A 12,933-nucleotide genomic window follows, 5' to 3' on the forward strand; every position below is an offset into this window, starting at 1 on the left:
TGGCTGTCAGTGCAGGGATCAGCACTTGGATCTATCCATCCATCATCCATCCATCCCTCCATCATCCACCATCCATCATCCATCCATCCCTCCATCATCCATCCATCCCTCCATCCCTCCATCATCCATCCATCATCCATCCATCCACCCATCCATCCATCCCTCCCTCCATCCCTCCATCCCTCCATCATCCATCCCTCCATCCATCCCTCCATCCATCCCTCATCCATCCATCCATCCATCATCCACCATCCATCATCCATCCATCCCTCATCCATCCCTCATCCATCCATCATCCCTCCATCATCCATCCATCCATCCATCCATCCATCCCTCCATCATCCATCCATCCATCCATCCATCCATCCATCCATCCATCCATTATCCATCCCTCCATCATCCATCCATCCTGGAAGCGCAGGAGTTCGCTCGGTGGCAGCCAGAGGTCCCTGTGCTGCAGGCAGTGTGGTGCTGAGTGTGACCCCACTGGTGACAGGGAGGTTTTTGTGGCTGCTGAGCAGTTCGTGGCAATGCCGGACAATTTCTCTTCCTGTCTCCAGGAAAGCAGCGGGGTCAGGCCTGCGAGGAGCCGCTGGCTCCGGGAAGGGTTTTCCAAGGCAGGAATGAGCGCAGGCAGCAGGAGGAAGAAGCTTTGCAGCAGCTGCCCTGTGCAGCTGGCCACAGCTGGGCTCGGAGGTGTCCCAGCCCCTCAGCACAAGAGGCATTGAGTGGTTTTTAGTGACAAAATCCCTTTTCAGTGAATCCCCAGGTGCTGCAGGGCTGGCTCTGTCCAATCCCACAGCCCCGAGCAGAGCAGAGGGACAGAGCTGAGGCAGGAACACCCCTCAACATCCCATGGCTGGAATTTAGCCAGGATTCTTCCTCCTTCTGGAGGAGGTTCTGGTGATATCAGGGGCCCCCTAAACTGCCTTTCTGCTCTGTTATTTTATCCAGTTCAGCAGGGATCACTCAGAAAATCCTGTTCCACTCATGTCACCTGGCACCATTGGTTATCCTTGGTTCCATCCCTAGAGGAAACATAAACTTCTAATTTTAATTTAAATGAGATTCTATAAAATTGAAGCATCAGTTTTTACTAACTTATTTTTCCTTTTCATATTTTCATATTTTTTCCTTCTCTCTCCTTTCTTTGTTTTTATTTTGCTTTCTCTTTGTACCTTTCTTTTTCTGTTTTTACATTCATTTTTGTTTAATTTTATTTTTACATTTAATTTTTCCTTCTTTCTCTTTGCCTTCTCTTTCCCTTTCTCTTTGCCTTTCTCTTTCCCATCAGTTTCCCTTTCTCTTTCCCTCTTTCCCATCCCTTTCCCTTTCTCTTTCCCATCTTTCCCTTTCTCTTTTCCATCCCTTTCTCTTTTCCTTTTCTTTCCCTTTCACTTTTCTTTCTCTTTCCCTTTCACTTTTCCTTCTCTTTCCCTTTCTCTTTTCCATCTCTTTCCCTTTCTCTTTTCCATCTCTTTCCCTTTCTCTTTTCCATTTTCTTTCCCTTTCTGTCTCCTGTTTTTCCTTTTTCTATTTATTGTTCCTTTTTCCTTAAGGAAATATTTTAGCACATCACTTGCTGTATAATGCACAACTCAAAACTTTTTGGAAGCAGTAAATTCCACATTTAAGCTTTGATTATCAGATAGGGAATTTCCCAACACCTGTTAGGTCAAATCTCTTCATTTGATTCACATTTATCACTAAAAACATGGGTTGATTACCCAGGGTTTAAGTTCCACCCTCTTTGCTGAGGAGCAAAACTCTCAGACCAATCCCTAAAATTTTACTGGAAAATGCAGCTTCTCACTCATCAAAGCACTGGAGCTGTCCCATGGGAAAATCTGCCAGAAACAGGGAGCAAAATATCCTGTAAAATATACCCTGGCCCTGAGTTAGGTCCGCAGCCATGCCCTGGGAAGGTGCAGATCGCCTTCCCAGGGTGTCAGAACAGCTTTGGCCAAGGCAAAACCCCCTTTGGTGCTTCCCCTCCCTCAAAAACACACAGACCCCCAAATCTGAATGGGATGAGTTGCATAAATCAGGATTAAAATCACATTTAGGGCATTTGTGTCTTAACCAGCCTGGGTGAGATGGAATCGTGGATTCGGGGGATTCACTATGGGTATCCCCAAACTCCCTGGAGGTAAAGGGCTGTCCAGGAGCTGGATCCTACAGGGACACAGGGCTGTGGGGAGGCCCCTGGTGCTCCCCCCGATCTCTGCATGCCAGTTCCGAGCCCAAGGGGCCGTGGGAGCTGCTCAAAGAGAAACTCCTGTGGATTTTGGAGTCCTTGTGCTCACATGTGTCCGGAGCCTGCAGGGAGCAGGAATTAGAGAGAGACATCCCATGATTTTTCCTCACCATCCTGAAATCCTCTCCCAAACCAGCTCAAGGAACATTTCTGTTTGGAAGGCTCTGGTTTGTTTGTAGGGGTGGACAGGGAGGGCTGGGATTCCCAGAAATGTCTGACAATGCCAAAGGACTCCTGTTATTCCCAAATTCCAGAGCTCCTTCCCACTGATCTTTAACCTTTCCACACCCATGGATTTTCACCTCCTCACCCCAACACCACCCTTTGGCTTGGCAAATTGGGAACCTGAAATCAGAGTAACCAACAGCCAAGGGTCTGTTGATCCACCCTCTGGATAAACCACCTCCCATGGGAGACAGGAATGAATGAGGGGAGGCAGTTTCCAGAACATGGCCAAAACTCCTGGTGCTGATCCATAAATTTGCAATTAGCAGCTCATTATTTAAGCAGGGCCTTCCCGGATTCGCTCAGACACTCCCAAACCTTTCTGAAAAGCTCCTCCAGTCTCAGCAGGTCTGAGTCACTTGGAATAATTCCTTCTGCATCCCTCAGAAGAGATTTTAACAAATTACATTGTAACCTCTGCATTTTAATAATTGCAAAAGCTGCAGGGAAAGAGGTAAAACCAGAAGTAAAACCACTTTCCACTTATTATGACTTTACCAACATCATCCATAACGTTTAAAACCCAGCAGCAATAAACCCACACAAACACTCTTCCCCTAAAGAGCAACCCCCATCCTTTAAGAATCCTTTTCCCCCAGACTGAGCAAGGTAATGACACGAGATGGAATTAGCACAACTCCAATAACAACATTATTTCTGTGTTCTTCAGCAGCTCGTGGCTCGGGGCTCTAAAACTATTCTGGTTTTGGGAGGATGGAGCTTGGCTTTCAAACACACACCAGCAGCAGGTCTTGAGCAGATGAGCCTGGAGTGAGGGATTCAGTTCCTTATTTATGATTCTTGAGGGAATTTTGGTTCACTTGTTATATTTGGGACTCTTCTGGTCAAAGAAACCTGCCAGGTTTCACCCTCCTGCCAGGTTCTTTCTTGCCCCCATTATCCTGCCAAGCAATTCAGCTCTTTCTTAGTGAATTGCTCTGGAATTCAATCGGTCTTGCTGGAGGAATTATTCCCAGAGTGCAAGGAGTGCTCCGTGGGGCCAACTGCAGCACTCCTGAGCAGAGCCTGACCCTCAGGGAAAGGGCTCCAGCGGCTCCTGCCAGGCTCCTTGGGCCAAATTCTGGCTCCTGAGTGAAAAGCAGGAGTGACGGCCCTGAAATCCCTGTGTTTTACAGGACAGAGAATTCCCACCTACAGAATTCTCTTATTGTTAATTCCGAGCTCCATGAGATTTGTCCAACCCTTCCTTGCTGGTTCACAAAATGCCTCAAGGCCAGAACAAAATAAACCACCCGTGTTCTTTCCAGAACCTTCCAGGAACACCTTCCACTGTCCCAGGCTGCTCCAGTCCCTGTCTAACCTGGCCTTGGGCACTGCCAGGGATCCAGGGGCAGCCACAGCTGCTCTGGGAATTCCATCCCATCCCAACCCTAACCCTAACCCCACCCTCCCAGCCAGGAACTGCCAATATCCCATCCATCCCTGCCCTCTGGCACTGGGAGCCATTCCCTGTGTCCTGTCCCTCCAACCCCTGTCCCCAGTCCCTCTCCAGCTCTCCTGGAGCCCCTTCAGGCTTTGGAAGCTGCATCTGCTCCCCCACTCTGCTCCCAGATGGATTCACCAAACTTCTGCATTCTCCTGAAACTCCGGGGTTTGGAGCAGCCTGGGGCGGTGGTGGAGGGGACAGGGTGAGCTTTAAGCTCCTTCCAACCCCACCCAGGCTGGAATTCCGTGGTTCTGTCATTCTTTACCCACAGGGGAGAACTCTGAAGGTTCAGTGGGAATCAACATCCAGCAGAGATTCCTTCAATTCTGCCATTTCCATGGCTCTGGAGTGAGGGGAGCACTGCGGTGGGAACAGTCTGCCCTGGAGTCCACTCACATGAATGACCCTGCTGGAGCTCCCCCAGAAAGCCCAAAGCCAGCAGTGCCTGTGCATCCCAGAGTGGAGATTCCCTTGTGTAACACCCACAGACTGTGAGCAATTATTTCTATTATTTCTATTTATATTTTATATTTATACCTACAGTCCCTTAGCTGTGTTGGCCAGGAAAGCAAACCCCAAATTGTTGATGGATATCATCCCTAGATGAGACACAAATGAGGAAATAAGGGATGCAATACATACAACTGCAGGTTTAATTGTCCAAGGGAACTGCTGGAAGTGTGAAGGGAAGCAGATTCCCAGTTTTTTAAACATTTATAATATGAAAACCTTCCTCTTCTACCACTGCCAGCTCCCATGGCCATATTAAATAACCTAATTTTTAAGAAGTGGGTTTGGAGCATATTGATTTGCTCTCTTTTGCCTGTTTTCATTCTGTTTCCCCACAATGACCAGACAACAATGACAAAATCAAAATGTGTGTGGCTGTGAGGAGAGAGAAAAGCAGGAGGCTGGGATGTGTTTCCCCATTTTCCCCATAAGGGGATGTCTGTGTGTTTCCTTAACCCTTCTGGCAGCCCTAAAACATATTTAGGGAGAAGCAAGGGAAAGGGAAGGCTCTAAATAGCTTCAGTTTCAAACCTATGAAATGAGAAACTGGGAAAAAAAGAACGATTTGACAAAAGAGGAGAATGTGGTAAAGATATTCTGAGATGCTTCCAGGACTGAATTCATTCTGTTCCCTCCTACTGTGGGATAAAGAGAGATTCTTAAATGTATAAAATAGGGAATAAATTAATGGCTGTGCAGGTGGGGTGAAAAATGACCCCCAGCCCTGTGGAGAGCAGAGCCAGAGGTTCCCTGGATGCACAGAGGACACACACACAGCACATCTGGGACGTGCTCAGGAATATTCCTGCCCCCTCACTGCCCCTCTGCTAACTGGAGCTTGTTCCCAGCTTTCCCAGCTCAGCTGATCCACTGAAACCTCAGGGGGAATAAATCAGGTCTGAAATAGAGGGAAATAAAAGCCTTCTAAACCAGGGGGAGATAAATCAACTTCCCCTCCCGTTCCTGCCTGTGTTAATCTGCATTTCCCACTCATTTATCACTCGAGTGCAGCTGGAACTGAACACCCCTGCCAGCAGCACCTGGCAGCTCCAGCTCTGCCTGCCCACACAGATTTAAGCCTGGCCTATCTCCTGATCCTCAATCAAGGCACTGAGCTCTGTCCTTCAGCAAAAACCAAGCCCAGCTACACCTGGAAGGAGAGTTAAGCCCAGCCTTGAGGACAGAACTGATTTCAGGACGTTTCTCTGCATGTTTTTTCAGCTTCAGATGAGCTGGGCTTACCTGGGCAGCCTTAAACTTCCACCTGAGGGGAAAAAGAGTCAGAGCTTTCCCCTGGCTGGGTTTATTGGGGCATTTTTAGGCTGGTGAGCTGTGAAGGACAGGATTTGCTGGGGGCACAGAAGCTCCAGGATGGATCCTGAGCCTTTCTTTAATTTTGCATTCTCCTTGTTCAACAACCCCACAAATAAAGGGTTTGAGAGCATTTCTTTGGAGTTCTGGTGAGCAAGAGCACTGAGAAAGCTGCTGGGTTATATTTTCCAAGGATTTTATAGCCATAGAAACAACAAAATCCTTCAATATCCTTCAGTCCCTGCTCACTCTGAAGGCAGAGCTGAACTGTCGTGCTTTAATTCTTGCTGCCAGTGCCAGCTCCAGTTCTGCCCAGTTTTAAAAAGCCACACTGGAGCATTTATCCCTTCAGAAAGCAGATCAAACACTAAGGAAGGCAGTGGTCCCCAAAACCTTTGAACAGGGTAAATTAAAGGCACCCCAGAAGGTTGCATCAACAAAAGTGAGCCCAGAAACTGAAGGAGATGAGAGCAGGGAGGAAAATAAACCTGCAATATTTCAGCTCTCAGTCCAAGGGACAAACACGTGGCACCCAAGGACACGGATTAATGTGACCATGGTGGGGGCTGACGTTGGTGGTCTTAAAGGTCTTTTCCAGCATGAAGAACCCCGTGATCCCAGGACTTTCTGCCTTTTTCTCCTGCCCTGGGGCTGAGGAACCCCTTGACTGGAGCAGCACCAGGAGCCACAGGCTGCACATCAGAGCTCTGCAGGTATTTTAAATCCATCTCTTCGTGTTTATGGAAGATGGCCCAGGAAATCTCAACCCCAAAGCATCTCCCAGCTCTGCATATCCAGGACACAGCCGAGGTGAATAATCCCCTCCAAGCTCCTTCCAGAGCCGTTCCAGTGGCAGAGGCAGCAGTTCCTGGAGAAGCAGCTCCTATCAAATTTAGGAGCCTTCCCTTGGGGAGGAAACATCCATTTCCCCTTCTACCTGTCATTTTTCTTCATGACTGGACTGAATAAGGCACAAAATCTGGCAGGCTTTAGGTAAAAAATGAGCTGTTCATGGCAAAGAGAGCCTCAGTGGATAAAGAAACCCCCAGACTGTTAGAATCAAGAGGCAGTTAATAGGAGCAAAAATAAATAGAAACAGACTCTAAATGTAAATGAACATTACATCACCACTGGCATTTCAGCTCCTTTTCAAATCCAGAAATAGAAGCAGATTTAACTTGCAGAAAGTTGCTGTGCTCACACAGCCTGAGCTGCTTTGGGGGCACAGCCCTGAACATTCTGCTCCCCAAAACAATTCCAGACAGGAGCAAGAGGGATCAGGCAGAGGGAGCAAATCCCAACTTTCTGGTCAGGAGAGGTTGAGAGAAACACAATTGAACCCCTTAACCCCGTGGAGATGGGATTTGTTTGTGTTTGCCAGCTCCACTGCAGCTCACTCCACCTCAGGCAGATTGGAGGTGAAAGCAAATAATTCAATTCCAGCCCAGGAGAAGGCTGGGCTCTTAATTAAGTGAGAGAGATGGCAGAAAGAGGGAAATAACTCCAGTGCAGCCTTAGCAGCAGATTTCTTTCCCAGCTGTCACCTCAAATCCTCGAGATCCACGTTGGCCACGCAAATTCCTGGCACAATTTCCAGCCTGAAAATAAACTCAGAGTGCTCTTGGAGAGAGACCTGAAAGCTGGAGCACCTCAGGCCCCAGGAGCACCTGCCCAATCCCTCTCCCCAAATATTGCCAACCCCACCCCATCTCAGGGCACTGAAACTCCTCCCAGTTCCCAATTCCATGGGACCCTTCCCATCAGTGGATTTCTCTGGTCCTCAGGCTGTGCCATGGGAGGCTCAGGCTGCAGCTTGGGAATAATTCCTTCAGGGAAAGGGCTGTCAAGCACTGGAATGGGCTGCAAGGCTCCTGACATGCTCAGCTCTTGGAAAAGTCAAAGGAGAACAAGGAGAACTCTGCAGCCTTTAACAGGGTGCTGGGTGATCATCCTTCAGGTGTTTTGAGTGATTTCAGGGAATGAAGAGTTAAAGGGCAGCAAAGAAAGGCAGCTAAAGAAGATTTGAGATGATTTTCCCTCGTTTTTACCCACCTCAGACATTCAACTGCATACAAGTTTGTGCCTCAGATTTAAAATCAAATTCTTCCCTGTGGGAAGGAGGAGATGGATCCTGGGCTCCCATGTGCCACAGCAGGAGTGACAGAGGGAAGGATGTTAATTTAGGAAGGATGGCACACTGACATTTCATCGTGTCTGATATGGCAGAGAGTTTTTTTTTTTTTTTTTTTTTTTTTTTAACAGGAAGACCTTCAATATTTCACAAAATATGTGTTGCCTGTGATTATTTGTAAAGCATCGAGGATGGGCTTGGCACTTCCCTGACAGAAACACTGGCAGGTCCCTGCCTGGAGGGATCTATAATTGGAGCAGAGCAAGGGAAGGTGATGGGAAGAGTGGATGGGAGGACAAGGAGGCAGCAGAGGGAGATCAGGAGGAGAATTAGGGATTTTTTATTCTTTGCTGGATTTTTTGGGTTCTTTTAATGTCATCCATTTTAAATCCAGGCTTAAGATCTGATTCAACTTCAGATTTTTTTTTTCTGCCCAAACTTTCCTCTGGCCCTGACTGGAGCAGAAAACAAAAATGTTGAGATTCCTCATGGAATAAATAGAAGGATGGTTTGGGAACAGCCTCACTTTGCCAAGTGGGAGCATTTCCCTCCGGGTTCATCATTCTGGAAACAATTCTGGCCCACAGAAGGGAAAGCAGAGAGGGGCACTCGCAGTGACAGGCACAGGGCACAGGGAGGCCTTGGGACCTCTCCAGGTTTGTTTGTGGAAGGTTTGGGTGGGCTCCTGGGAGGTGAGTTGGAGTGTTTCTGACAGAATTAATTGGACACCACTCCCCCTGTGGATCCCCATCCCCAGCTCCCTCCCAGGATGCTCCTGCAGTGCAGTCTCCACGGGGTTTGTGGAATTTCTGCTTTTTCCTGCATGGATAACAGGGCACAAACCCCTTTCCTGGCCCTGCAGGAGCCCCAGCACTAAAAATCCCCGAGCAACACCTCGGAGCTACCCAGGCAGAAGGGGAAGGGGCTGTGTCCCCAGCTCCTGGCTGCCAGCTGGGGGGATATTCTGGGATTTAGGGAAAAGCGTTGGGTTTCCACCTTTTCCCTGCAGGTGAGGGAGTTTCTGCCACCAAGGAACTGAGCTGGGAGCAACAAACCCAGCATTCCTGGAGAGAAATGTCTAGGATTAGCTGGGGGATGCCATGACCTGCTTCATTTCCCTGTGCTAGGGGTGGGACACCAGGCTGGGAAGGATGTGCTGGACACCCAAATCCCACAGGATCCCTCCTTTTCCATCCTGTCGGGTCCCATTCCCGGCAGGATGGGCACGTGGAGGACAAAGCTGTGCTGCAGCCCAACACCGGGTGCCAAAAATCCCAACAAGCAGCCTTCAGGAAGGGCTGGGTGGAGGGGTGAGCCGAGGAGGTGCTAATTAGATTAGGTGCTAATTAGCTGTGCTGCTCAGTAGAGCTCAGCCTTCAGCTGTCACTCACCCACTCCCGGAGCCTGTGGAACAGGTTCCTGTGCGAGGGAAGCTCTGCCACTTCCCTCTTCCTGCAAAAGCTGAGGAATGCTTGTCCCTGGGTGTCCCTGGATGACCAACCCCAGGGCAGGGCTGGAGTCCTCATCCCTGGGGAGTTCAGAAAACGTGGATGTGGCACTGGAGGCCATTGTCTTGGTTTGAACAGACAGGTGTCTGCTAAGGAAGGCAGGAGCCTCCCCTGAAATGGAAAATGTAAACCCCCTCCCTCTGAATTATTATAATTTTGAAATTAGGCGGCTCTCAGGCAAAGACATGGGAATAGGAATAACAGTTCATTATTAGGAAAATTAAAATACAAATGCAATAGTACAAACACCACTGCCAGAGTCAGAGCAGGCCCTGGCAGCCTGTGGGTCAGGGGGGTGGCAGCAGTCCCATCCCATGGTGGCTCAGCCCTCCTGCAGTGCCAGCTGTGCTTCTGCTGGAGCAGGGATCCTGCACAAGGGTGGAGTTTTCCTCTGAAGCTGCAGGGCTGGTGTGGATGGGCCTGGGCTTCCTCTGGGAATGCAGTGGGGAAGAAAGCTGCTCCTCTGGGAATGCAGTGGGCAAAGGCTGCTGTGGTGTCCCAAAAGTCAGATTGTATCCAGGTAGGAATGCTTGGCTCCTCCCCCTGGGTGGAGCATCTCCCCATGGATGATGGAATTTTCTCAGCCATGCAGGGACACTCACTGGCCATGAACAGGAGATAATTAATAATTAATGGCCCATGAACAGAAGAGATCTCCTGGAGGGAGGATTGGCTGTGGGAGAGATAAAGAAAACTGCCCAAGGAACAGCAGAGAACTGCCCCAGCTCTGACAGATGGAAATTGAACACACACCCCAGACACATCTCGAACCTGAGACACCGTGCTGGTAGTGATGGTTGAGCATTGGATTTGATGATCCCAAAGCTCTTTCCAGATATTCTCATGCAAACTGAATATTTATATTAAAAAAACACACAATTCAGAGCTCATTAAACAGTTACATTTCAGTCAGAACTCTGGAAACAATCTCTCTGTGAGGTTTTTTTAATTCCAGCCTCCCTCTGCACCAGTGAACCTGTGATTCCAACATGGATCTCCAGTCCCCTTTTGCATTTTCTGATTTTCAGGCAACATCTCATGGCTCCAAAAGCTTTTGCAGACTTAATTAAACTTAGACTGAGTCTAAAGTGAACTCAAGCACTATGTTCAGGCGTGATGGATGCTGTTGGAATGGCACCAAAATCTGGTGCCTCTAATCCCAGGTGTCACATCCCATTACACTTCCAGCTCCCTGAATTAGAAAGGAACTTCAATAGTTGGAAAATAGATCCCCAAACTGAACTGAGAGTGAGTGAATGACTTGGGAATCATCAAAACTGGAAGTCAAATGGATTCGGGGTTGGCCTCAGGTGCTGGCACAAGGAGGAGAGGTGGAGGTTGCAGACTCTGCCCTGGTTCCTCTCCCAAGGGGACACAGAAAGCTGGTGGCATTCCCAGCTCGTGTGAAATGCAGGGAAAAGGAACCCAAAATTCAGCAGCAGATCAGGAGAGCCAGCAGCTGCCTGGGAACACTAGAGGGAGCAGGGACAGGGAGCAGGACCAGGAGGGAAAGGAGAAACCACTGCAGCTTCTGAGATGGTTTCCAGGGGAAGGGGAAAGGGAGCACAGGGACAAAGGGATGTGTCCCACAGGGTGTGCAGGACAGGAGGCACCGGCTGGAATCTCCTTTGGCACAGGGGAGCCGGGTCCCTGCGGGCACCCCCCAGCCCTGCCAGCTCAGCAGCTCCAGGGGACGGCTCTGCCCAGGCTCAGCCAGATCCCAGCTCCCTGTGACACCTTCAGTTTTAATTTTCATGTTTTCCAGATTCTGTACTGCATTAGGATATAACTCTGAACTTCATATAAAGTGTCAGCAAGTTCTCCTCACAGTTCAGTCAGACAAAGCAATCCTTTTCCAGCCCCAGAACCAAGGACACCGCTGCAGCTTCAGGCCCAAAAAGTGCAAACAACAGGGAGTTGAGGAGAGCAGACTGGGAGGATGGGACTGCATCACCTGGAGCTGTAACTGGACAATTAACCCCAAAATGGAAATGGACCAAAACTTATAAAGGTGTGAAGACTCATGACCCTCGTCCATCTTGGGTGTAGCCTCAGGCAGGTTCTTGCACTGCCCAAGGTGGATCCTGTGAAGGCCTTTTAATAAATCCCAGCTTTATTCCTTTAACTCTGTCCAGCCTCGGTTCCAGGAGCCTCTCAGGGCATCACCTGCTGGGAAAGGAACAGCAGGAATGGGTTTTGCTGTCTCTTGGTGATCCCCAGGAGAGACAGATCCACCTGGTTCTGTCTCAGCTTTGGGCTGGAACTGCTTTAAACTTCCCACATCAATTCCAGGCTTTCCCAGTGTTTTCCTCTGTGAAATCCAAACAGCTGCACCTCCTTCTCTTTATATAATCAGGATATGGCAGGGCTGCTCTCTCCACAGTTCAGTTCTCTCTTTCAGAGGCATTAGGAGCTGTTTGCACCTGAGTTTTCCCAGCTCTGTGCTTTGCTCCTCTGTCTCCAGAGGCCAGCTCTCCCTGAGCTGCTCCTGCCTTGTTTCAGAGTTCATTTGTTTGCAGCTCCTTGGAAGCAGCTCCAGGCACCGAGGATATGCCAATTAGTGTCCAGACAGTTAATTTGGAGAGGGGCAGGAGGAAGCAGGGCTTTAAACTGCTTTAAGGCTTGTTCCTCCCGCCCTGGGAAGTACAAGCAGCACCTGAGCTGCTCAGCAGGGCTGGTTTGGGGCTCAGGAGGTGAATTTGGAGCTGGTTTATTGCAGATGCTCAGCACATGCTGGCCATGAACTGTGCACGGGCTGCTCTGTCAGGATGGAGCCTTCCTCAGCTCCTAATACATCTTAACCCTCTCCTTAGCTCCTAATGCATCTCCAGCCACTCCAGCAGAAGGTTGGCACAGTCTCTGAGAAGTGGCATTTTGACAGGAATTTTTTTGAATCATTAACTTTTGTTTGCAGGAGCTTTCCCTGCAAAGTGCTGGATCTGCATCCCAGCTCACGGGGTGAAATCCCTCACTCTCGCGTCTCATCCCAAAAATACTCTAAAAAAGGAGATTTGTCTTCTCTGGGTACATCCTGAGAAAGCCTTGGGAAAGGATTCATCCCAGTCTTATCATATTAATATGTATTTTAATTATTATTATCAGTAGAACTCATAATTAATAATAATGAAATATCTGCACATTAAGAGCCATGAGGAGTAGCCCACATGATTCCATGGAGGTGACAGCAGTCCTTTTGTGGGAATCTCAGCCCAATTCCCAGCTGTCCAAGGGCTCCTTTTGCTGGCACTAATCCCACTTTTGGCAGAACTGTGCAGCTCAGTGATATTAAAGTCAGCAAGATTCTCAAGTATAACTCATTTTCCAGGCTTTTTCAGGAGGGGACGTTCCTGAGGTCAGCCCTGCACCATTTGCTGAGGCAGGATTTCAGCTTCCCTTGCTGGCACAGAGCTCCAAGGGAAGGAAAGCTGTTTTGGACAAATCCAATCAAACTGTGCTGGGGGGAAGCAAACACCACAAAACTTGGGATTAGCTGACACAGGGGCTTGGCCAGCACACAGCTTTCCCTGTTCCTGGGTAACAGAGT

General features: G+C 48.9%; 1 long non-coding RNA gene across 1 annotated transcript; it reads left to right on the forward strand.

The window, feature by feature from the left end:
- Window positions 1-11,847: 11,847 nt before the first annotated feature.
- Window positions 11,848-12,933, forward strand: LOC137482263 (uncharacterized). The gene is made up of 2 exons (XR_011003971.1): window positions 11,848-12,235; window positions 12,715-12,933. It is a non-coding gene; the product is annotated as an uncharacterized lncRNA (long non-coding RNA).

Source organism: Anomalospiza imberbis, chromosome 14 (assembly GCF_031753505.1).
Source record: "Anomalospiza imberbis isolate Cuckoo-Finch-1a 21T00152 chromosome 14, ASM3175350v1, whole genome shotgun sequence".
NCBI classification, from domain to species: Eukaryota; Metazoa; Chordata; class Aves; order Passeriformes; family Viduidae; genus Anomalospiza; species Anomalospiza imberbis.